This window comes from Lonchura striata, chromosome 2, assembly GCF_050655825.1.
Source record: "Lonchura striata isolate lonStrDom1 chromosome 2, ASM5065582v1, whole genome shotgun sequence".
NCBI lineage: Eukaryota > Metazoa > Chordata > Aves > Passeriformes > Estrildidae > Lonchura > Lonchura striata.
Window position 1 is genome coordinate 149,349,352 of NC_140704.1, and position 27,326 is coordinate 149,376,677.

The window sequence follows — 27,326 nt, forward strand, 5'->3', positions numbered from 1 at the left end:
ATATATATATATATATATACATATCAGAGCTGTGGTATACCAGCAATGTGCACTCACAGAAGGTTCTTTGATGGAAACAACAAAACAAGTGGCATGAGGTCAGTGGCAGGAAAGAAAGGGGTCCCACAAAATGCTGGCAGATGGGAGGCAGGTGACCAGCAGAGACTTTTGCAGGGGAATCGTGTGTGAAACTGAAGCAGTGAACTTTCTGTACCTGAAAAAATTGTCATGGAAGAGATGATGATAGACATCCTGCAAAAACAGAGAAGCAGGCAGATGTTAGACTTGCTGGCAGGAGTTCCCTGTGCCATCAAAGGGCTAAATCAGAGCAGTACAGAACTCCTGTGACAATCCAGGAAGGAGAAGAGGAAGTATTTCCACAGAGTATTTCAGGCTACAGAAAATAAAGCAAAAACGTGTTTCTCATAATGATCTGAGTGTGCCACCATGTTCAGTGTATCAACAAATTAATGAATCAGTTGAGAGCTCTTGAGAGGCACACAATGGAAAGTGATATCAGCGAGGAGACTGTGCAATACACAGTGCAAGGATCTGGCTAAATTCAGGTAATGAGGAGTGTGGGATTATAATATTTTGTCTCAGATTTTGGGAGTTTCTTGATGCATGCTGGGCTTCTGCCACTACTTACAAGAACCCAGTGGTGAATCCTGTGCCAAATGGTGGTGTGTGGATGGATAAGGTAGAGACAGCTGGACTGCAGGAGGAGGTGGGAGCCTCCTGAAGCCCTTATGTGGGTGGCTGCACCCTGGAGGGCTGGGAGAGAGGACTCAGAAGATGAGCACAGTCTCTGAAACACCTGGAAAGGTGTGGCCCACTGGAATGTGGATAGTGTCCACTGGACAGCATGGGCCATTGACAGAGAGAGACCTGGGAAGGAAAACAACCCAATTCCCCAATTTACCTTCTAGATTCTAGGACAAATTTCCAGTTTGTCCTAGTGCCCTCTCACCTAACTATTTTGTAATCTCACCACTGAAATTAGTCACATTTTTGATGCAGAGGAAAAATATCTGCTACTGTGGTTTTTTATAATGGTTATGAACCTGAACCAGGGCAAGTACAGCACTGCTCAAAAGCCATTGCTTTAGTGTCAGAGTGGCCTAATGAAGATATGGAGGAGTCCCCATTTATCTAAAACATTGATGCTGTATAAGTTGATTGAAATCAGGAGGTGAATAGCTTTGTATGCTACATACTTCATGAAATAAAGAAATATTTGGCAGCCTGGTGCCTGACAGTCAGAATACTGTAAATATTTGTACTCTTGAACTGGGTGGTGTTGATTCTGCATCATTGCTGAGAGTGACAAACAGAAAGCATACTCCCAGAGAATTTTGGGATCACTCTAGCCCTGTTGTCTGGCTGTTCACAGGACTGAGCCAGCAGAGTTAATCCTGGAGGGTCATGTAAGGGTTTATCAGAGCAGAAGGGAAATATAAGACAGAATAAAGCCTTGTCTTCATAGAAATAGCTGGGAAAGCATCCAGAAGTTTAGTGCAGACGATGCTAACCAGACCTCTCAGAGGAGAAAGGGACATTAATCAGTGGAGCAACAAGAGATTCTGGCAGCCCCAACAGGAATGTCCCCAGGACTTCACAGGCCAAAGCAAAGCAACACCTCTCTTTCCCTTCCTAACCTCCTCTACTTTCATCCTGCAGTACTTGCTCTTTCCCATTGTTCTCACCCAGTGGCAGATGCATTTCCATCTTAAATGCAAAGGAAAGGAGGATTGACTCATATGGTAGAGGAGTTAATTGCATATTACCTGACATTATAAATGTGAGAGGAGTCCTTCCTTCTGTGTGGTGAATCTGAGCCAGAGCACAGAACTGAGTCCTGGTGGATCTCCTGTCAGTCACATGGGAGGGCAGGACTGAGAACCAAACCTCTGCCACCTGCACTCTGCCATGTGTTCACCACACTCCTGTTCCCCAAGATTTCTCAGAAAAATCAGTCAGTCTCTAGGCTGCTCTCAAAGACTATTCTGTATTTCCTGCACCATTTGTATTAATATTTAACTATTCATTTCCTTATATTCCTTTTTGTCCTAGCACTGAACTCTATGTTTTTTTACAATATTAGCATTCTGAGAATCAATGACCAAATCTGCTGCCAAAAGAAGATGACATCTACATTAATTCCTTCAGATGTATTGTTTATGGGAAGGAGTTATTTTGAAATTAAGATTACTTGTGAAAGGTTATGGGAAACTTCTTGGGTATTTTTGTGGTCTTTTCTTCCTGTTCTTTAACGACATATGAACAGTTGCCTTAGAAAATAGAGATAAGGGCAAATACAAAGGCATTAAACCCCTAAAAGAAAATGTCATCCTAAGGTGCTTCTTACTAAAGTCCCTCTCTTCATTGTTTTGTTCTTCTTATGGTTCTTCTAAATATTGAAATGCTTTTGGGCCCTGAAGAACCTTCACTCAGTTTCATGGACCTCTCCTCAAAGCTTATAAATAATGTTACTTCTATATTTGTTTTATATCTCCTAAACTCTCCAAGTCTCACACTTGATCCCAAAGCTTGGCCTCAAATGGAGCATAAAAGTCCTCCTTGGTCAAGACTAGGCCTGCTAGAGGGGTTGGCTGTGGTGGCACCACACAACAGCTGGCCCTGCCTCTCCCCTGAGTCCTTCATGGTGCTCCTTAGATACAACTGAGACTTTATGTGAAAACTTCTGGAATTCAAACACCTGCTCTGAATCCCATCAGAATATTTTTGTGAAGAGAAGTCATGGCAGGTGCACGAGCCCTGAGATGATATGAGAACACACTGAACTTTCCAAAAAATGCAAAAGTAGTTGGAGTAATGTTGGACATAGAACAGAGGGACCCAAACCTCAACTGAATTTCACAAGGATTGAGATTTAATTAGTCCCAGAACTGCTTCAAGTCGGTTTCAGAGGGAATTGGTCAGACAATGATTTTACATTTCTCATCCAGAAATAATCTCCAGCATATTTCTTGCAGGGCACTGTCTTTCCCTACTCAGAAAGGGGCGGAGCAGGAGAAAGTAAAATTTCAAAACTGACTGTCAGTTTTAATGACATCCAGGGAGGAGAGGCTGGCTCCCAGTTCTGTGCCTGTACAGCACAGCTCTCTCTGTAACTCTGCACTGGTCCTAGCCATGGAAACAGGAGCACCCTGCCACTGGCATGCAGGTGATCAGCTATGGTAAATGATTCTCTGCCCATAGAGGCAGTTTTGTTTGGACACCAGGAAGACTTGATTTCGGTGACAGGAATCAGATGTGAATGTAGAGAGGCAGAAATCCCTGCCAAAAAAATAATCGATTTTTGCAGGTAGATCTTTTTAACATGTCTCAGGGTTTTCATGCTCTCTCTCCCACATTTAGTCAATAGGAATTTTTGTGCTTGCCTAATGTCAGATAAAAAGAAAAACCCTGTATCCTCATTAGAACTACACTAATAAGCATGATTAATGTGCATAATTAACTCAATTTACCTCACCTTAATGGAGTTCCTGAAGGTCCTCAAATAGCACTATTAAGGCTCAGGAGAAGTGGTGAGGACTTTTCCTCCTGTTCTTTGTGCCAGCTGGATGGCAGCCAGCTCTGATCCACAGCAGCTGTCCCCATCCAGGGAGCACAAACCTTCCTAATGGAAAGACAGCCCTGGGGGAAGCCTTCCCCATGTCCTGTCACCTTCCAGCACAGCAGGAGGGAGCCTGGCTCTGCTGCAGTGGGCAGATGCACAGCGCTCCAAAAGAGAGATTATCAGTTGGTGCCAGGCTGAGGAAATGGCTGTGCTGGTAAATTGGAAGGTGAAATCGAGGGAGGAAAAGTATTCCTGTTTAGCAAATGCAGTATGTCTTCAGAGTGGGACTGAAGCCATGGAATTGAGTTAGCACATTCTCAGAGATAGCTCATCTTCAGGGATATCTGAACTCCTCACAGGAGGTCATGGCAGCCTTCACTGGGATCTGAGTCACACATACCTCTCTAATGAGGCCAGAGTGTCCTGCTGTACTCTCTCTCATGATCCAGTAGCTATCTATACATGCAGAAAGAATATACTTGATAAAGTGGCCTAAATCTGTGCAGCACATTACTTTTCTATTCTGTGACTTTTTGGGGCTTGGTAGGCAGCCCTTACTACCTCTTGCAGGGCTTTTAGGAACCTCCCAGGCTGACACCCACTTTCCTTAATGCTAGGAGTGCTATGCATTTTCCTAGCGTCTTCTTCCTTGGATGTGCAGTGTCTTTTCTGAAATTTCTGGGGAACTGAAAAATCATTCCAGTAAACTAAAAGAGTGGGCAAGACATATTTAAAGGACCAGAGATGCAATACTGCAGAATTGGTGAGGTACACAGCTATTTCTCTTATAACCCCTTGCAATGTACAGAGCTGTTAACCCTGCCCAGACAGGGGAAAGTCATTGACTGATCTCTAAAACTGAAGTCCTTGGGAAATGTCCATTCAGAGCTGGAGCACCTGTCAGCAGCTCCTGGGCAGAAAAAGCTTCCTGACCTGCCTGAGTCCTTCAGCTTTCCAGACAGGCAGGATTTTCATCCTTACAGCTTTTATCTCAGCACTTGTTTTTTTAAGTTATCCATCTATGCCTCAACTAAGGTGCTTTTCCTGATCTGACCCATAAAAGAGGATGCAAGCTGGACAACTCCTGGAGCTGGTGCTCTCTGTTGTGTCCTCAGGCTCTGGCATTTCTCAGACAGTAAAGACAACCCCTGTGCTTGGCAATGGTTCGCATCACTTGAAGTCTGGCATTCTGAAGTATGTTGGAAACAATTTCATCCCCGTTCTTCCCACAGGTTCAAACTAAATTTTATTTAAGGGTAAAGACATGCCTAAAATGCCAGTTCTTTGCTAGTGTGTATATTGTCTGCTTTTTCCCTAAATATTATACAATTGAAAGCTAAAAGGCCAATACAGTAGAAGCTGTCATGGCCCTTGCAGTCATTATTTGTAAGTGTTGTCATTATGTAAAACTGCAGTGATTATATATAATTACTAAGAAAGTTGTGTAACTAAGGAAGAGGTCTTTCTTGCAGAAATAAAAATGTTATCTTGGAGCTCACTCTTGACACACAGCCTTCTCTGACCTGCAACTAGACCATGCTTCTTTCCTCTCATTTCTCTAACAAGCTCTTTCTCATAAAGCCAAAATGTAAATGATAAACAGTCTTCTCTAATTAAAGGCATTCTGTAATACTAGTGAGGAAAACAACATCATTTATATGTGAAATCAAAATCAGCTTATGGATCCCATCCTTCCTACTGCCTGAACACTTCAGGTGCAACGAAGATGCCATTTTCTGTTCTCTATGTTCCTATTCTTAGCACAATAAAAATGAAATTACTGTTATTTGCCACTGTTTTGTTAAAATGTCAAACTGTGTTGCAAACAAATTTATTTCAGTCCAGTTCAGCTGAGTTCAGCTCAGCAGCACGTGAGCCTTCTTCCTGCCTCTGCTTCTTTGTAAAGCCACAGCAAGAACTGCTGGGGAGTGCCAGACTCACTCAAATTAAAAATAATACAGCCATGGGCAGCACATTTAAATAGGAATCATGGAAAAAATACTGTAGTTGGAAATGAAGCTACCAGCACCCAAACACTGCCATGGAAGCAGCAGTGCAAGAGAAACTAAAGCCAATGGGAATCTCTTCATCTCAAACTGAACTTCATATGTTGAGCTTTATTCCCATCCTGGGTTCTGCTGAAGGGGTTTTCACTCACCAGGCCTGTGGTGGGGAAAATCTGCCTTGTAGGGCACAAAAAAACAGCACCTCACCTTATTCTCCACATGGAGCTTCTTAATAGCTCAGAGGATATCAAGAAAGACAGGGTTCAAGCTCTCTCCAAAGAAGCCACTCCTTGCTTCTTTTCTAAGGAGCCCTGAATGTAACTCCCAAAATTGTCTCCGACAGCATTCCTCTCCATCTGGCCAAGACACTTCAGCTTGAATTGTCAAATGGACTGCAAGGATGCTAAAACACAGGGCACTGCAAAAACCTGGGACATAAATCATTCAAAGATGTTTCTCTTTATTCTGCAGTGTGAGCCAAATGTGACAATCACACTGGATGTGAAAAGCCCTTAATTTCTTTTAAGTAGGCTTTAAAGTAATGCATGTTAACACCCAGTAACTCCTTCAGCCTTGACTCATTTGTGAAGATGCTGTATAGAGTCACAGAATCTGAGAATTGTTAAGGTTGGAAAGACTTCTAAGATCATTGAGTTGCACCATTAAACCATTGAACCCAATGAAAAAAAATGAACCTAAAATTAAGATACTTCACTGCTGAGATGTGTTTCCTCTGGAGGCTGTCTGAGGCTCAGCTGACGTGCTCGGTGCCTGCTGGCGTGCCACAGGCTGTCATCATTCACTTGGGACTCGGTGTCAGCACCGAGCAAGTGCTAATTGGTGTGAACAAAAATTAAGGTTTCTGACTTTTTATGAACAGCAGACAAAGGGATTTGCAATGGCACATCAGTCCAGAACAGAGCTCTCTGTTATGAATTTTATGTCATTAGAAATGTTTTCAGCTTGGCAACTTTGGGCAGGCTCAGGAGGTTAGAATGAAACTTTTATATTTGCCCAGTGTTGCAGATGCCTGTGCTCTCTGGTAAGGAGGGTCTTCCAAAGGACATTGGGAGGTGTGGAGTCCCAGCTTCACACACAAAAAATCACTTCATGTTTATGAAGCTTGTGCCTATTTTTAACCCTTCTCCTTGATACATTCCTATGATTGATGGTTTTTACTGGATTTTTGTTGTGCTTGTACTACAGAGCACCCATTTCTGCTGGACCTTTTTAGATGATACTTTGATACAGAGCAGTGTTTTAGCAAACTTTATATTTGAGCATGTGGTGTCTTCACCAGCAGTCTGGTAGCCAGTAGAGTCAGATTCACATCTTATTAATCATACACTTGTGTTTTGTCAGAAAAAAATACCTTAACAAACTTAAGCCATCATTTTGTGAAGAGAAAGATTTTGTGACTTTTCACAATGCAGCAGAAATGCATGAACCTTGTTATTTCTTTTTTCTCCCAGGCTACTGTTGCCAGGACACTTACACCTTGACATTAAAATCAATTGATGTATTTAGCTAGCATTTACTTTTGTTTCCAGCAGTGGCTGTGGGGAAAAAAAAATGAGGTACCAAAAGTAGACATTTTTATAAATCGACAGCTTGGAGCAATTTGTGTCTGAGTATTTAAAAGAACAAGTAAGATTCCACCTAGTAATTCCTAGAAAGCAGAGGCTCACCCACATCTGCAGCAGGCTGGATTCTGATCTCACTGACTAAAGACATGTCAGGAATCTCCTCAGGTTAACTTTGGTCATCAACAGCAGTGGTCATCAATACTGACCTTCCCTACTCTGTGGAGGGTTTGTCCTGTGCACCCACTTTGGCACCTCTCTGTGGGAAATAGCAAAGGTTAGAGGATTTTCAGAAAGCTGGGAAAGCAGGCCTTAGAAACAGAAAGAACAGAGAAATTAGAATCAGCTGCAGCTGCAAAGTCTGAAGATAGGAAAAAGTTACAATGGTACAGCAAGCAAGGACATGAAATAATACCTTGAGTTTTAGGCTTGGCTGAGATAGACCTTAAGACTGCAGGAAAATATGCTTAGCAAGATAGTAGAAGGTTTTAAACTTAATAACGGTGTATTGTGTACTGTTAATAGAAAGAAGCAAGCATTGTGTGAAGCAGGTGTGCGTGTGCTTTTAGTGATTGGCTGGAACAGCTGTCTGTAAGCTTTAGCAATATGCTATTGGCTAAAAGATCTTTAAATGTTCTGTAATAAATCTTTGGCTGCTGCTGGCTGTACGTGAGCTTTGCCATCTTTCTATTGTCTCAACCATGTAATGAGGCTGATGCTGCAATAAAAGCTCAAGAAACGTGCCCCAGCAGTCCTGTTCCATTTGTGAGGAAAAACAACTCCCCAGCACTCTCTCTACCAAAAAAGTAGATACAGCTGTGGCAACAAAAAGGCAACCTTTATTCCTGAGATATGGAGAAATACAGAGCAAGACAAATCAGTAATTCCTTCTCTGACTTGCTCAACAAAGCACAAAGATATGTAATCTTTTTGCAAAAAGAAAATAGTTTGAGAGGGCCTTGCTGAGCTTACGAGCTATTTGGTCTGAAACAAATTAGTTCAGGTGCTGTTTACCAGCGAGGTAAAAGTAAACCTGGTGCTAGTCAGAACATGAGAAAGAGGAAAAAAGTTAGTGGAGCTCTCTAGGGGCTAAAAGAAAACAATATCTCTGCTCTTGAGGTGATGAATGTGAAATAGGCAGTGGAGGCAACGGAGCAATGAGCACAATGGTAAAGGAAATCAAAGTAGGTTCCCATTGTTTTAGGAGATGAAAATGGGCCATATGAGAAGAACCTGTATTGCTGATTAACAGAGCATCACAAAAGTTGTTTTCTCATGTCTGGGTACACAGCTGATCTCATTTGGCTTACAGAGCTGGTGATGGTTTTTTTTCAAGACAGGAAATCAGTTAAAATGTAGACAGCAAATTTAATCCTGTTGGAGGAACAACTGAAAATGGAATTTGGGGCCAATGAACTCTTAATGATTTACAGAGATTCTACACCAAATCCCTCTCCCTAACTTCAGGACAGGGCCACTACAGGTGTCCTGACACTACCAAACCTTTTGCTAGTGAGCCCTTTGACTCAGATTTCTCTATAATTTTTCGCTTGTTGCAACCCTACAATGATTCCTCTAACAGCTGCACCTCCTCATAATCTTTGTTTCATTCTGCCCTGTGCCATGCACACGTATATGGGTATATTCCACACCAAACTAAATTAGTTACCACCTTCCTTTTTCACTTTTTGAGTCTCAATTAAACCCCTTCACCTGTGGGCATACCAAGATGGACTTAAAAGTATCTGTCTGTATTAAGGCAGATGCCAGAGTGCACCTCAGCTCTGTGGTTGACCAAGAGATGTTTTCATTCCATTGTACTTTTATTCCCATTTGGAATGAGATACAGGCATTATTAAGTGACAGCATTAAACTAAAATATTTCAATTATTGTGGGTTCTTTTTGTTTGTTTACACTGTCTGTTATTGTAATCCTACCCACAGTAATTTAACTTGGTTTTAGATTATTAAATTAATGGGATGTCTTGATTCAATCACTGCTGGAATAGAATTATTATTGAAACTATAGATGTTTGGAGATTTCATTCTAGGAAAAGTTGCCAAGTTTTCAGACTTTTCTTTCAGCCCTGACCTCACCAGTTTTACTTATATAAATCTTCCCTATAGCAGTATTAAACTCTTGCACAAAAGTTTTCCAGAGGTGAAGTGCAACACTGGTGGGATTGAATCCAGTCATTTTTGTGACTAAATGGGACAAGGGTAATCTAATTTTAAAATTATCCATAAATTTTGTGAACAATTCCATAAAGGAATATAAGATAACCAGGAATTCTTAGTGTTCATCTACTTATGTTCTCATTGTACCCAGGCATTAAAAAAAATTAATATTCACTTCTGTGATATTAAAATGAGCTAAAACTGAAAATTGCAACCCTCGTGGCTGTAGAGTTCACCAGGATAATCCTCTATGATACAAAATTACTGTGAAACATTCAAAATAATTGCATTTCATATATTTACATGCAAGTTATGGTCGGTGCAGAGTTCTTGGATGGGATCACTGAGAACCAAGAGGCTGAATTCAACCCTTGCACAGTCCAGTCTCTATAAGTTCTTGCCCTTCCAGAGTACCTTGTCCCATGCTACCAGCACCTTTCTGGTGAGGAGCTCTCCAGCTATCAGCCCACGCCCACTGATTGTGGGGCTGGTCCTGACTCCCTGCAGGGACTTGCAGCATCTGCCGAGACTCCTCAGCAGCCAATGGAGACTGATTTACAGAAGGGGATATATTTTACTCTCCTCTTTTAGCTTGGGGTGACTGATCTTGCCTTTAAAATGGTTATATGGGAAGCACAGATAGCTTAAACTGGATACGCAGTTTGGGGATGTTGAAGTGCAACGTCTCTGATAGAAATATAGCAAATACTGACTTTTGGAGATTTCTTATAGCTTATAGAGAGCAGATTTGAGGCTGCTCTAGATCATTTTAGGGTGACCTTCTTTTCATACTTCTACATTTTGCAAACCTTTTTCCTCTGTTTATCTAAGATGGACAAATGTTACCAGTATTTCCCTCAAAAAGATCTTTCTCTTTTAATACTCTTTGCAATACATCATTCTCCAGATTAAGGCATTTGGTTTTGCTTGTTTGATTGATTGATTGTTTTTGTTTTAGAAGCTACCATTTTTTTTTTTTTTTCAGAGAAGGTAATTATTTCTGTACCTTACCTACAAAAGCTCCTTTCTGAGATTGTGCTCTAGATGAGCACAGGCACTTGACCTTTAATAGGCTCAAAAGTAAATCAAGAGTCCAACAGGCTCTAAGCAACAAGCTCAGCTGGTGTTTCTGTCTTTCCTAAAAGAAACACTGTCTTTTCCAAGGTTAAACATGTAACCAGAAAAACTATGAAGGGAATATGATTCTCACTTGAGTTAATTTCTTTGAGCCAGCTGGTGATAGCAGCCAGTCTTGATGAAGGTCACAGGCTCCTCGTGGCTAAGAGTAATCAAGGATTTCCTTACACAGGACATCAGTGGATTAACAAATACAGCTGGATAAACAAATACCACTGGCACCAAGTATCTGAAGAACCATAAGTGGGTGCTACATTAGCAATGCTTATCATAGGTTCAGAACATAGAGGATAGGAGTCTAGAGATAAATTTCTTTATTAGAATAAAGTCACTTTCTTTTATTTGTTTGCTGTGCATTACTTTATTACTTTCCCCATTAGCACTTGGGGCATGGCATAAGTAACGATGAGATTTAATTTGGGATTTATTATCAGCTTCCTTTTAAGATTAGAATTTGTAATGAAAACTGGATCAAGCTACAACATCTCATTTTAATATAAATGCATATTAAAAATGAGCCCATAAAGCAGAAGATGTCTTCTGGTAATGAGCTACAGTCATGAAACCATTTATAAGTACCTTAACTGAGCAGCTTACATGCTAAGAATAACAGGTTGATTCTTTTCACCACATGTGTTGCTCCAGCTGTGCAGGAAAAGATGGTGGGGTCATCTGCACATTAATTTACAGACAGAACCAGTTTTACATCAACATTTCCTCAACAAAGAGCTTTTTCCCAACAATCTCCCCTCTCCAAATTTTCTCATGAAATGCTGTGTTGAAAGGTCAGCCTGGACTCTCTCCACTGACAGAATATCAAGCAGTCAGAGCTTCTGCTGCATCAATCCACCTCCAGCCCATGCCCTGCCATAGTTGGGCCATTTATCCCATGAGCAGCCTCATTCCACACTCCTCACTCATGGAAAGTGCCCTGGAAGTGTCAGAGATTTTGCAAAAAAAATACCTCCAAATGTGGAAGGAGGTGGGAGGTTGGTGGGAGATTTTTTGGCAGTAATTTTTTTTAAGTTTTCCTTGCTGTGACTGTCTCTATTTGATGTAATTAACCATTTCAGGGGTTGGGTCTTGCAGCACAAATCTTGCACTCACACTTGAGTGTTCTGGACCATGGGGCTCCATCCCAGCTTATTTCTGTGTTTAAAACTCTTGTAGAGCCTCTGGCATGAGGGGGAGAGAGCTCTGTGCAGGAGAGGTGAGCACTCCAGGATATTTCCATCCCTTGCTCTGCTGTAAAATTTGCTCTGTGACTTTTGACAAGCCACATTTCTGTCTTCTGCTGCAGCTAACAGCCAGTTACCAAACGTGGAGGCTTGCCACAGCTTAATTCAGCCCTTCTTTAGGTGTTTGGGTGGTAAGTATAGGAGAAATGCAAAGTCCATTGAAGCTCACATTGTCCCCATGACTGGGACATTCAGTTCTTTGTTTGAGGAGCAGATGCAGCAGTGTAAGAGCAGTGCTGCTCTGAACTACCATCCCTCAGATGCCAAGCTGTCACTGTGTGTGGTGATTTGAGAAGGTATGACAAATGTTCAACAAGATTTTTAATGGCTGTTAAATCCAGAGTTCTGGATATATTCCAGCTCAGGTAATTGCATTCATCCTACTTAAAGACAGTTTCACAGGATAGATCATCCTTCACAGAGCCTCCAGTATGGGGAGAATGAAAGAACCACACAGTTCTTCTGGCAAGGAGGAGAGGCAGGCAAGTGAGGGTGTTCCCAAAGCAGGGGAGCAAGAAGAGTCACCAGTTTTTATGTCTTTGGGTGTGGTGCCTGAGAACAAGAAGGCTTTAGTATGGGAAATAAACGTACCTTAGGAAAGGAAACCTACCTTAAAACAGGAAAAGTGTTTACTATGCTGATTTTTTAAAAGAGAGTCAAATTATAGATGCCAAGCCAGGGAGCTGTACTAAAGTCAGGCGTTAGTTGGTGCCAAATTTCTTGTTTGTTCTTAATATATAAAAATGTAGTATTTTGCAAACTGCCATTTCAAACATCAAACTCCAGCCTAGGAGGCTTTAGGGTGTTTTCTGATGAAGTAAGAAATCAGGTTTGACAAAAGCTATCTTCTGTTTTTGAACTCAAAAGACATTTCTGGATTTTGCTTTCATAAAAGGAGATATCGTCTCACATTTTTGTCGGTGCCAGCCTTTTAAATTTGGTAAACATGATAGCCCTAAAGGGCCCTTTGCATAGCTATCAGCTGGCTGTTTTCTTACAGCTGGTCTATCTTCCTGACATGATTTCATTTTCTTTTCTTACTGAGGAAATTAAGATGGACTCACAGATCTACAGCCCTGAATTAATCTGCACATGGAGATTGATTTCAGTAAATTGGATAACACGTATTTTTTTGAAATAGGCACACATTGCTGGCCTTTTAGGCAATGCTGCAGATAACATCTGTTTTGATAGAATTTTGAGGGGACAGAGGATATGAAACTTTGTGAGGGTTTTTAATGTTACTGATTGGTTATCACTTGTATAAATGGTTAATAATTTTTTCCTTGTAGTAGGCAGAGCAGAGACAGAGTACATACCACCAGTCAATCATCCCTCTCTAGTTCACTGATTCCAGAGTAATTTGGTTTCTGTCACCTGTGATTACTGCTGCTGATTGGCTTTGAGCAGTGCCTCCACCTGGGATACCTACATTTTTATTCCCATTTGCTTATTTTCTGTCTTCTTTTCCATTGTCCATCTGCTTTGCCCACAGTTTACAGCCTGGGCTATTCCATAGAATTAGCTATTTATTTTAGACTATAATCTACAGTCTTGATTTGATTTGAAATAGTAAATCTAATTGTACTAAAAGTGATAAATGATTTAAAGTAGCTGGGAGAAATGGAAGTTCAGCTCTTACACTCATTTTCTCATGTCAGCTTTATCTCATGCATGCTGGATATATTTGTTGCTCCAGGATCTGAGAGAAAATAATAATCTCTAAGAAGTCTCTCTCAACTAAACAAGTGCCAGAGTTGCTGATGTTTCATAATGAGTCTTTTGTCAAACTGTCCCTCTGTCTAGTGACAGCCTTGGAGAGCTCCACACCTCACAACAGATAATTCAGATAAAAGGGGGAGAGGGGGCTAGATGTGTTATATTGCCTTCAATGGAAGGTGCTTTCTTACTTGATTAAAACAAAAGATGGGGCAGGCAGGGCTGTCACCCTAAAACATGCTGACACCAATTATTTTCACAAACCCTCCTCACAGGTGTTTTTTTCTAGACCCTTTGCAAGTGTGCTCAATGCTATTGCTTACTGTCTGGAAAGCAATGCCCTCTCCAGTGACAGAGCTAAAAACATTATTCAAAATTGATTGTATCTAACCTTTATTTTAAATGTGGGAGTAAATGTAAAAGCCAGGATTACAGCACACAATTCAAGCTTATTACATCAATATCAGGCATGAGGGAAGTCATGGCTTTATTCTCTGTTAATGTGCAGGATACAAACTCTGAACTCTAGCCTAGAATGTGTTTTTGTATTCCTTACAGCATCAAAGGGTACCAGTAGTGCCAAATGTGTTAACTACAGGTCTTTTCTCAGGCCTTTCTCCCTTGATCATGAGGGTAGGCTTGCTGGTTTATGCCTTTCCTGAAAGATTGTGTTCTGCAGGAATGGACGAGCTCTGCCTGAGGGAAAACCTAGGCATGGGATAACTCACTCCAAGGATGATGCTCCCTCTGCACCTGGGTCTCATCCAGCACTGAGACCTCCTCTATCCTCTGGTTCCTGGTCTATAAACACACTTTGTTCTTCCACTCCTCCAGCCCTCCTCCAAATATCGGCAGTCGGAACACAGCAAAGGTGCATCCTTATCTCTGTTACCACCAATATATAATGGTGTTATTAAAAGATATGGAATGTGATGTGGAGACAGCTGCAGATGGCTGTCTTTTAAAGCCTGAATAAAGAGTTTGAGGTGGAGAAAATATTACTTTAGTGATAAGTCTGGGAGACAGGGGAGTAAGAGTTCATCTCCTCACATTGGTTATTCTATACCTAACCTAGTGTCCCATCACAACCACTACATCCCAAAGAAGATATAACACTTTAAATCCTTCTGAGAAGGAGGATGAAATCTGAAAAGTAGCCACATGATTTCTGATATGGTGAATACCTAGATTTTTATCTGTTTTTATCTGGTGATTCCTATTCATGTAGGTTAAAAACAGTTTATGGAAGATTGAAAGCAGCATTTCCTAGCAATTATTGTAGAAAAGGATTGAATTGCAAAGATCTTTAAGAATATGAGATGTTTTATGGATATCTTCTCTGTAATGTCAGAGAGAGTTTATGAAAATAATAAACTACAAAAATCAAAAAAAGCCAACAGACAAGGTAGTCATTTCCAGGTGATGGGAGAAGACAGGAGAATGTAACATCTCAGCAATTACATCCAAGCTGAAAAGATATTTCTGTCTAGTTTTTGTCCATGGTGATGATGTTTCTTCTGCTCCATGAGTCAAATATCATTGCTTGGGAGAAATAATGATCTGCCATCAAAAGTGTGAGCTTAATTATTTCTACCACTAAGAGAAAATAAGAACTTCAGGCTTCTGGCACTGTCTCCTTGAATTTTCCTTTTGATTTCTGTCCTGGAGTTTTGGGCTTCTCCTTATGACAACTTCTCCTAAACGCTGCCATGGTGAGACAATGCCATCAGCTACGCACAGCAGCTCTTCCTCCTGCTGCCTCCTAGCTCAGGAATCACCTGAGGCAAGCAGTAAAAGCTCATTATCCCACAGTCTGAGCATGAGCAATAATGAGCTGGCTGCTCAGTTGAAATCCTGTGTTCTGTAATATAAACACAGTGCACAGCTTAGAGAATTTAGGAATCTCAGGGCTTAATTAGTATCATAAGAAATTCTAGGAGCAGTGACTAATATGGAACAGCACATTGCAGCTTGGAATTAATATGTCTCATAAGTTAAGATCAGGGTCTGGAATATGATAAGTGACTTGTATAGCTGAGAGGTTGAAGAAAAGGAGTATATTCCTTTCTGCCAATTAATTTAGTATTTTGGTTACTAGAGGCCTACTACTTTTGTGCTGACAAAAAGTGTCTGCATCCCCAGCTGATATCTGTATCCAGCTGGTAACACTTATTTTGTTAGCTGATGTAGGAGTTGGCATTTTGTTCTATTTTCATACAACACCTAATGTATTGTTTGACTTCCTGGGTACTGGATGAAGGTGGACTATGAGATACTCCTCAAAAAGCAGTGCAGCCATTCAGAGGGTTTAGTGTCTAGAACAGCAGCAAAACTGCTGTTAATGCTCTTCTAGAACTACTTCTCCCAAATTAAAAGGTCTCAGAGGATATGGAGATAATTGGATGGTGAGGGAGGGCTCAGAGAAAGGTCCAATTGCTCCAAGTTGACAAGAAGGATGGAGCTGGTATTGTGATGATTAATTCTGATCCTTAAAAGGTTGAAGTGTCCTTGGGAGAGGAAGGTGGGTTAGTGTGCAAGTCTGCTGAAAAGATCAGACTGTAGCCAGTGGGATGAGCTGCTTCTAGCACAGGCTGAACAAAGGAGCAAGCTGTTATGTGGTATATTAATATCTGTGTCAAAATAATCTGTGCATGATTTTTCTGCCCCTTGCCTCCTGTTCTATTGCTCAATACCACAGAGCAAAGCCTGGCTCCATGCTCTTGACATCTCCCTTCAGATATGTTTAAATATTGATGGGGTTGAGGTTAATGTGCCACCAGCTTCTGCTGCTCCTTCTTGTCCCACTGTAGAAGTCCAAATCTCCTCATGGGTGTGAATGGACACCTCACCCCTCCTCAGCCACTCCTGCCCAAAGCTAGTAGTGTAACAAACATACCTAAAGCCAGCATTTTTTGTCTTTTGGTTGGTTTAGTTCTGTTTAAGTTTTTTGTGTTGTGTAACACTGGTATTTTTGACAGAAAGGGGCAATGAAATGAAATAAAGGAACTGTCATCCTTCATGGGGGGACACCTACCTTCACTTCAAGGCTGGGGGAGGAAGAGTCATGGTTTAGTGGTGGACCTGACAGATTTATGGTAATGGCTGCACTTAGTGATCTTAGAAGTCTTTCCCAACCTAAATGATTCTCTGATTCTTTGAGATGACTCTCTAGAAACAAGTGACATCAGCTCCAGATTGAACAGATCATTGTACCTTGACATGTCTAAGTTTCTATAAACAGGTTGCTGGCTTTTCTGCTCAACAGCTTTTTTCACACACTTCTACACATTCAGTCTATTGTGTTTGGTCTGGGAGTTTCAAGCCACCTCTCAGCTCAAAATAAAAAAAATAAAATAGCTGCACTCTTTCTTTCACTGAAACAATTTCGTAGCAAAAATATGTCATCAATGTAATTTGCAAAATGTTTTTTTCTTCTAGAGATTTTCCTACACAGAAGGGTTTGGTGTTTTTAAATTTTATAGGGAAAAAAAAAAAAGTTATTTTTGTTTGTTATTCTATGCTTGTATTTGGGTTTTTTTTTCCTTTTTCTTTTATTTTCTTTTCTTGCAAGCACTTACCTTACACTTTTAGATCTTCTGGGGGGAAAAATGAATAGTTGGAAAAGAATATGCATCAAGTTCTACAGGAGTGAAAGTCTGGGGAAGGTTTCTCTGTGAGGAGTTCATTCCTCCTCCAAGCAGGTCACTGGCATGAAGCTGAGGGAAAGCAGTCTCCAATTCCCATCTCTATTACAGAGATGGACGATAGGAGTGAGTGAGTTCCTTCATGTGCAAATTTGAAATGTTTTTCATCAAGTCTCCCAGGGGCTGGCAGAGCCTGCCTCTCCATCTCTTTCTGGTTCTCAGGTGGAGCTGCAGGCACAAAGCCAGGTAGAGCTTCCCAGCACCCTGACTCCAGCTGAGCATATTGTAGTTTTTCTCCCATCTACTGAGCCAATAAAATTACTTCTGCAGACAGGAAATAAATCTGATTACCACCGTGGCCAACAGATCCCTGTAACTTGCAGCTGTTGCCTGAATATTTTGCCCCAGTGCCAGAAGAAGGTACTCTCCTGTCAGTCACTAATAGAAGCACCATAACTAGTTCTTCAGCTCCAGATCACTCACACAGCTCCCTCTTCTCCCTCCATTTTTTTCACTCTGCAGAAAACATTGTACACATAAATTTTATTGTATAGGGACCGTTACAGTCCTCAAAAATGTAATACCTCTCCATCTTTAACTGAGGCAAATGGAAGCTATTAAATGCCTAAAGCAGGTACATAAAGCAGCTTCTAAATGTCTTTCTTTCCCTGGCACTCTTTGCAGATACACAGCATGTATCATCCAAAGTTGTTAAAATTTTCCTTGTTTGTGTTTTTTTTTGCATCCTCAAATTATCAGCCTCTGAAACAAATCTTAACTACCTTATTCTTCTTGGTAAATGTATTTTTTAATTTGACAGCCAGTTCAAGAAATAAGACACCCTATTTCCAGAGAGCCTTCCTGGAGCCACTTTTTAAGGACATACTCCTTACTTGTCCTGGGCAGGGTCAGAGACCATTTCAGGGAACACCTTCAGGGCAGGTCTCTGGAGACACAATGAGCCTTGTCTTGGAGGTGAGCAATTACTAAACAGCACAGGCTATTCTAAGCTAGAAATAGCTTCCTTCAAAAAAATAAGATTTATCATAGAAGAACTAGCTGCAATAGTCTGAAAATCATTTACATTAATTGTAGGTAGTAAGGGCTCAGTGCTTGAAGTCTTTGTCCCCTTCTTTTAATTGGTGGTACAGGCATTGCTGGTCCTGTGCTGCAGAGGATGAACCTTAAGCAGCAAAGCAAGAGCTCCAGAAAGTTCACATCTCTGATGTTACCAGCCCACAAAGGCCTCACAGGTATTTAATTGCTGGCACTGGGCTGTGCTTCACTGTACCCTCTTGCAGGAACTCTGTGGTTCATGTGTTCCTTTCTCTGTATCTGTGCAAGATCATGGTGATAATAGGTTTTTTCATATATTCTAAAGTTTCTTTTCCCACTATGGTTCTTTCTGTAAGGAACTGGCCTACATATGATCAAATGTACCTCTCTTGTGGGCTGTTAGGGAAGGGGTTGTTATAAAGTTATGGCACATGGTGAAAATTGTTATAATGTGTAGCTGCAATTCTGCTCATCCAGTAAGGAATTCTGACTTCTCAGTATGAGGTTGAAAGATTTCATTTTCAATGATGTCAGATATTTTTAATGTTGATTCTACAGAATTTAGATGATTTACATAGTATGCAAACCATTTATACTGAATGGAAATAAGTAGGGCATATGAAAGGGCAATTGCTCTATTACTCTGCCTTCAGTGGTGAAGTTTCTGAACACAAGGGGTCCAATTTTTGAGCCAGATACAGCTCAGCACAATTCAAGATCTGCAGAGTGGGATCTTGAAAGGAGTATGGGTAAAGGTTTCCTGATGAAAAGAGGATGAGAAGATAAAAAGCATTGCAATGAACTAATTAAAATCGATTCCAGGAGAGATGTCTCTGATGCCTGGGTGGTGAGCAACCAGCAGGTGTCTTCATTATTTAGACTGCTGGTGACAAGTTACATGTAAAATTATGGGGTAGGTTGTTTAATTTCAACTTCAAAATCTTAGCGAGTCTCCGGAGAGATGGAGGAAAGCCCATGGATGCTCAGTCTGTCACCTTGGTATTTGGACAAGGAGGAGTGTTCCAGAACCTGGACTTCTGTGAGCTTGAAATCCTTTCCTTTAAGAGCAAAGCAAAGGAACAAAATAGGGTGAACTTTGGTTTAACAGAAAAACAATCACCATGGCTGACCACAGCTGTCATGAAGGGTTTTACTTGTATCCCAGTGGAATGTGGTTGATTTCACAGTGTCAGGCTTATTTTCCACCCAGAAATGTGGAATCTCTTTTCTGGCAGCCCCAGCATGCATGAAGCCATGGGATGGATGGAAGGCAGAGTTATTGGTGTTAATGGATGCACTGCAATTTTCTCCCTTAAAGGAATTGCTTGCAAAGTGGAAAAAAAAAGTGTTTCAGCAGTAACTGTGAGCTGTTATCAGACTTGTGCAGGTTGCAGCTTTTATAGTTAAGGATGCAAAGCAGCCTTCATTCAAGTGCTGGCTTGGTATCAGAGATGGGCAAAATTTGTGGGCCAATTTCAGTGCAAAAATATTTGACATACTCATTGCTTTTCATGTTGACTCATATAGGTGACTTCTGTCAATGAGATTTTGATAGCCCCTGCTTTGGAGGCAAAAAAAATGGGTAAGTCTGACATGAGATTGCAACTCCCCATTTGAGGGGGAGGAGATAAAGAAGAAGGCTATGTATTAACAGAATGTCTCTTCATCACATAATTTGGAGACAAGGTCTACAGATTTTTCCCCCTCTCTGGTGCTCTCTTAAATGTTCACTCAGCTGTGAGAATGAAGAAATTGTAGGGAAAAAGAAGAGAAGCAACAAAAAATGGCAGGAGTTAAGAAAATATCATTTCAGTTCTGCAGGGATGGCCTTTTACAAAGGTCAAACTAATAATTGTTGCCCAGATGCTCAAATATGATATGAACTATTTTTCTAGAAATTAAAACCTGTCCTTTTGTTACAAATAAGACACCCAGTAAAGTGTGCTTGAAAGCCATTACAAAATATAATTTAAAAAAGATATCCCCTTTTATTAACTTGCCACGACTGGAATTTGAAATTATGTTTATTTTAATATTCTCACCCCAGTTAGTAGGAGAGTTTGAAAGATGGCTCTAATGTAATGTGATGTGTCTCACCACAAGGAAATAGGAAGACTTTGATTTATTTTGAAAATCTGTTTGCTGATTCAGAGTAAAAGTAGGTTGAGATGGGAGATATAAAGCATTAGTTTGTGTTTGCAATTACTTTCCTGTTGGCATCTTAATGGATAGAATAGATATGAGTGGTGTGGGATAGGTACATAAAAATGAGTTTAACTAATTTTGAAGGAAAAATAAATATATGGAATTAAGATTAGAAAGATTTTGACCAAATGAAATATAGCTCATGATAAGATCTTTCAAATATGTCTATTTACTGCATCAGAAATCAACCTTAAATAATTCACATTCCATCTTTATATTTTTAGAACTCTATGAAAGCTGTGTTCCTTTTCTGGATAATGTCGTGGTAGAACTGAAAGACAAGGTGTAATAAACAATAATAATTACCCAATTAAACCATCGTGCTTATACTAGGAATAGTAAACTCTCTCTCAGCTAAGACCAAAATAAAGTTGGACTTTTGTTGACAAGAGGGACAGAAAAGGTTTTGGAATCTGGATCAACAGAGATAGTTCTGCATCCTTATTTCACCTCTGTGAACTGCAGGAGAAGATGATGGTTTTGCAAAGCTGAGATTGCTGCTGAGGCTCTCTGCATGGCAATCAGGGGAGCAATTACAGTCAAACTCAACCTGGTGCCTGACACATGGTGAGGGAGTCTGGTTATTTGTATTTTCACCTAGCTCATGCAGGTGAGCAAGAAATGGCCAGCTGCTCCTGTGCTCATTTTCTTTCTACTTAGCACAACATGTTTGTATAATGCCTAATGAAACAAAACAATTGAAAAAAAACCCCACCAAACCAAACAGCAACCTTTGCAGTAATGTTAATGTTTGGAAAAGAGTGCAAACGACAGGGAATAAAGAATCCTGAAACATTGTAGATGTTTGCCATGCTTTTATCTCTAAAAAGAGATAGAGTTTTTATTCCTAGGATTTTCCTAGCTTAAATTGCTGGGCTTCTCTATCAAGAGGGCAAAATTGGGCAAAATACACTTGCTGTCAAAGAAGCAGCTTTCCCTCTCACAATCTACTAAGCATAACCATGGCTCTATTAAGCTGAACATTTTAAATATGCACTAGAGCATGCCATTACAGGTAAAGAGCCCTCAATAAAGAGAATAAAACATCTTCAGGACAGGGAGAATGTGTGCCAGGCTTTGCTAAATTACATTGAGGGCAACTTATTAGCACCTCTGAAATGCAGACATATATGTGAAAATTAGTGTTGGGCAGGTGTTTCCAGAGAGCAATCCCTTCAGTTACTTTTGTAAAGACCTGACATGGAATCAGGACTGCCTTTCCATTTGTCACACTGGCAGAGTGAGCAGGTTTCACAGTTTTTGCCTACATATCCAAGAAACCATGTGTGTAGCCAGCAGAGGGAGGGAAAGATGTACAGACGTGTGTATCACAGACTCCTAAAGCACTGTCCCAAAGAGGAGCCTGTGTCTCTTGACTGAGTAGGGAGGGAGCATTAGCAGCAACCCTGATCTGGCTTCTGGGTCACTACTCGTGACCTGCATCCAGCATGTTATCCTGGTTTTCTCTGCAGCACTGGAGAAGACCCAGTGAACAGAGTTGGCATTTGGTTGATGCCTGGGTATGTCAAGTCTCATGCATAGGAGCAGCCTGAGCTCCACCAGCTCTGGGGACTGGGTCCATCTGACAGCAGCAGGATTCTTGAATGTTAGGTCAGGTGTCTGCAATATAAACTGCTGCTGAATTTAGGCATGGTGATAGCAACAGCTCTGATTTCAAAAGGTGAGGTTAGGTAGCATAATCTGAGTTTAGCAGAGATGAGTTGATGTATTTGCCTTTGGTAGGTGCACAGCTCCCAGGATGTGGCCCTTGAGACTACTCCAAGCTCTGTTGATAAACTCCTCTCTACAGCCATCTGGACTAGAGTGGAGAGTTTAGAACTTTGGTGCTTCCATAGGATCATGATTAAGTTCTGGAACCACAAGCAATCAGCATTTTGATCATTTTGCTGGGTGACAGACAGAATATACCTTTCACATGTGTGTAGTTGAAACCAAACTAGGGAGAATGGCTGACATGGTGGAAGGTAGATTCCTGTGGGTCTGCAAGCTGAAGAAATGGGCTGGTAGGAACCTCAAGAAACTCAATGAAGACAAAGGCAAAGTCCTGCACAGACTGCCTGAGCAAGAGAAAAGAACCCTGGGGTCCAGTGGATGACAAATTGAACAATGTGTCCAGTGGATGAACAAATGAAATAATGTATCCTTGAGTCACAGAGCACCAACCACAATCTGGGCTGTGCTAGCAAGAGGAAAGAGCTCCAGGGAAGCAATTATCACATTTCCAGGACACTCCTGGAAGCTCAGTCCATCAGAGTTCTGTTTCCTAAGGACCCTATAGGCACTCTCATTCAAGTACTCATTAAAACAGTACAGATGGAATAGATGGAGAAAACCCTGATCGCATGGCCTGAGTGTGTTTTCTGGAGGCTTAGGGCTCAGACGCTCATTTAACTAAAGTACATCAGTTCATGGCTTATCATGGCAGTTATTTGTCTAATTTAAATATTTGAGCAGCTTTATTACTGCTGAAGACTAAGGATGCTTTTAAACACTCTGCTAAGCTAGAGCTTTAAAAGCTCGTGCCAATGCAGCAGAGATTGTGGGATCCAGACGTGTCTCAGGCAATGTGAGCTATGGGAATGCCATTGCCATGGCCATCTATTAAACCCTGGAGTGTCCAGGTGGCTGGTTCTCACTGTGTGGGCTTTCTCAGGAGCTATTAAAATTGTTAAAGGGTAGTTTTCTTCCTGCCACTGGCTCAATTATATCTCTGTTTTATAGCCTTCATTAAAAGAGAATGATGAAGATGCCAAAAGAGAGTAGACAAGTTTAGTGGTGGTCCAAACAGATACCTGAATGTATATCCCTTTAAAAATTTGGTCTATACTTGATTTATTTTCCACTAAAACTATCTCCATGTAATAGCTATTAATTAGCACTGTGACATAGTATACTAGCAAGGTCATGTGTGGTTATCTCTAGATGTTTCTTGAAAATTAAGTTTGTGGCTACATCACAAAAGAAATTTCATTTCCCTTTGAAACTTCATCTGCAAATAGTAATGGTTGGTGCATATAAAATGTTATTGCCTTTGCAGGTTGTGGAGCTGAGTTTTCAGTCACCTGATGATGCTTCAGCTGAAATTTCCAGTTTGCAAGATTTTTTGAGAAGGCTATGTAGGTTTTTTGCATTAGGAATTCATTTATTGTCAGTGGAGAAAAAATGTTTTTCCCCCAAAAATCCCCATACTGATGACAGATGATGTTCATGAATCTGATTTCTATGCCATGCACTGTGCATTCTCCTTTAGTTTTGTTTCCACTCTGCAGAAGCCTGGAAACAGGAGTGTGAAGGGAAAGTTTATGAATAATAACAATTTACTAGGGGAGGGACCAACTTTTATTAAACTAATATTCATGCCCCCAAACCTGATTTGGTTTTGGGATTTGACTTTTGCTTGTTTGTATGTTCCATCTGCATTAGCTGGCTTACTGACAGGCATGACCTTGCTTGAGAATGGGAAGGAAAAATCAGAGAATTTTCTGTAGCATGGAACCTGTAGAATGACCACTGTTATGGGCAACCCAAAGATATTGGTCCCTCCCTCCCCTACCACCTTCCTGCCCTTGCACAGGGAGCTCTGTGGGGCTGGGCAGCTCGACACTGAAGTGGCTGGAGAGAGGACCCTGGGCTCCCTGTCAGCCAGCTGGCAGGAATATGGAAGGAAACTCACCCATGGAGAGTGCCCTCAATGCCAGAGGGCCCAGTTGGGCTTTCAAATTGGCCTGTTTTCAGTGTAAACCCAAATAATCAGAAATTCTGCAATTATCTTGAGTCATACAAGTTGCTCCTTCTCAAGTCTCCTCAGGCCTTTGTAAGATTTTTCAGGCAGAAGCAATGTTTGGTTAAATATATGTGAAGCCTGTGGCATAGGCAAAGCAGCAATATCTGGATATCCAGGTGTATGTCTCCAGTGCTGCTCTTCTTTCACTGTAGCCTATGATACATCACTATTTAGCAAAAGTTGAAATGATTAAATATTTGCCTGACATCCTTGAAAGCTGTTCAAGTTCTGACTTGTGCAAAGGACATAAATTTGTCTGTAAAACAGATTTTATAAAACCTTGTGCCTGCACACAGAGAGACTGATCAGAAATTGCCAGGAATTGGCACTAACAATCTACCTCCACTACAATCCCACTGGAAAGGGGGTTCCTCCACCCCTCCACTGCATCTTCTTCCACTACTGCATGAGCAGCAGGCTTTGAACAGAAGACTCCAAGAACCAGATGTGTCCTAGGCAGGTCAAGAGCTGTGTAATCATTGTAAAATATTGACATCGACCCTGATCCTGGCATAAAATCCAAAGGTCCTCAGGAAGAAAAAGAAGGAAAAATTTTCTTGCCACTTACAACACAAAGACTGAATGGCATTGTCATTTCTGTGTTCTGAAATACATCCAGAACATATCAGTATTGCAGTCACTGCAATCAAGTTGGGGGATTTTTGTTTGTTGTGAAACAAGCAAAAAAAAACCAAAACAAAACAAAACAAAACAAAACAAAACAAAAACTGAAGAATGTGTGAAAAAGCCCCAATTTTTTAAAATTTTTTTTTAATTGAGAATGTAGTTCACTGTTAACAGTGATATTAGGTGATATTCGATTAAAAAATAATGTTGTTTGTCATATATTTTTTCTTTGCAGAGTAGGCAATCTGGGTGGTTTTTTTACTCACATTTATTTTTAATTTCAGTTTAAAATAAATTAATTTCAAAGTGCTTCATTTTGCATTTGAAAGAATGTTCAAGTTTCCTCTGCCTAAATAAGCTATCCCCAAAATGTATTTTTCCAGATGCATAGGAATATTATGGCAAAAAAATGAGTATAAACAGTGCATAAAATTGAAACATCAATATGAATTTAAGTAGCAGGGTGACTTGTATTGAATTTTTTATCAGTACAAGGATCAATAATTTGTCTGTTAACAAATTTAAAATTACTGGAAGTGGCAAGCAAACTCATTTTTGGTTCTCTGAAAGATGATACTTTCAGAGACCCATGACTCCAGGTCAGGAGTGTGTGTGTTGCATGACCCTTTCAGTCTCAGCTCTACAGGAGATGGGTGGAGATGGGTGTGTTTGAGGTGGGTTTATATTGCCACTCCATTTGTAAAGCATGTGATCCATGCTGCAGTGCTAGAATCTTTTCATTCAATTTTGGATCAGGACTTAACATCATGAAAATGTATTGGGAGTGCACATAAATTCATCTATTCCTTCAAATCCTAAATGAATCTCTAACAAGACTGGTGGCAGTGGTAGAAACTGCAATACAATTAGCATGACATTTCTCATAAGCAGTGGGCTGTGTCAATGCTGGTCAGGCTGAAAACATTAAGAAAGGTTTTATTTTCTCTAGAACATACTAAGGGAAAGTACACAGTAATTTATTTTCCACTGTTCCTTGGTTTGTCTTGATTTCAACATTAACTTTACCAAATGCAGAGCCTGCTAGGAGTGATTTTCATTCTAAGATTGTCCTCAATCTGCTAAGTACTGATGACAATACACAAGTGGTTACTGTCTTAATATCCAAGCAGCCTGAATTAGATACAGAGCATGGTAGCAATGCATTATGTATTGCTGGAAAGGAATTTAAACTATTCAAGCGTATAAATTGAAAACTCATTCTGAAGAACTGCTTTGCTTTCCTAAACTGAGTGTATGTTAAAAACAACCAAGACATTCAAGAGACTTATAGCTGGAAATGAATGTAATAATATAATTCATGCGGTGTAAGGCAGATTTTAGTCTTGATAGATGATGTTTGGTTGGTGCTAAACTCTCATTCGCAGAATAGGAAATTCCTTAAGGAAGCAAAATCTCTTGCCAAAGCTGGCATTGTGAGTGCACAGTGATTAGAAGTGTGTCAAATCATTCACTAATAACTTAGATAGTCAGCCAACACAGCCACCAGCTGGTTTGAAAACACCATGAAAGCAATTTACAGGCCACTTAGAAATTTAAAGTGGGACTATGAAATTGCCAGTGTAATAGAACCATCTTTAACTCAAGCTGGTTTTTTGAAAGAAAAAGCTAGAAAACTCTCACCTGAGCTGAGAAGAGCCAGTCTACCTCCTCTGTTCACCAAGGAAACAGTCACGTCCATTTTCTCTTTATGTAGAACAACACTATTCAAAGACCAGTTGTCCAACTAACCTTTCATACAATACCTCCTTGAGCAATTGACTGGAGCTTTTCTTGGGCAGAGATGATGAGATTTTCCTGAAAAGAAAGAAAATTTACTGAATATTCTGCCCAAGAGACCCTGTATTTCTGTGAACTCAATCTGCCAGCACGTTGGGGCAGACACGTCTCAGATTAGTCCATCATCCCATCTGCAGCAATGCCCTCTGTAGAGCTGGATGTGTGAGAGTGGTTTGTGTGGCCCATCGGGTTGTTTGACACTTTCTGTGTGCTGAGGATTCTCTATTCTTGCCAAAAAAAAAGGGTACCCAAGGACTGGGTTGTTCCTGACCCTTCTCAGAGGTGGAAGGGTGTAGACAGCTGTGATTTGTATAAGGGTTTAGGAAGTCCTGTGCTGTGACTGGTCATGTTCAGCACATGGTGTTGGCACAGGAGAATGACAGATCTGCAGTCCCTCTATGCCCACAGGCACCCCCCAGAACAGCTTTTTAATGCACTCCTTATTCAAGACTGTTTGAGAATTGTGCATGGTGGGAAGGGAATGAGATTGAGGAATAGCTGAGTGGTCCAGCAGGGTAAATTATGGTCTTGGAAGCAATTTTACCTCTCTTCTGGTTTCTGAATGACTTCTGGCCAGATTTCTGCCAGAGCTCTTCCGGCTCATGGGCTGTGCTTTCCAAGGCACAGTAATGATTTGATCACTACTGATGGGTAATCCTAGCTCATTTGCTTTCTCCCTTTCCTAGTCCCAGAGAACAAGGAAAATCCAAACACTGTGAGCAAGGCTGGGTGGCAGTGGACTAGGGTT

The 27,326-nt window shown here is 40.8% G+C and overlaps 1 long non-coding RNA gene across 2 annotated transcripts in view; it reads left to right on the top strand.

Moving 5' to 3' along the window:
* Positions 1 to 27,326, top strand: part of LOC146768479 (uncharacterized) — a 72,195-nt gene continuing 44,869 nt past the window's right edge. For both annotated transcript variants that reach the window (XR_014953109.1, XR_014953110.1), the window contains exon 1: positions 1 to 27,326. This exon is cut by the window's right edge. This is a non-coding gene — a long non-coding RNA (uncharacterized LOC146768479).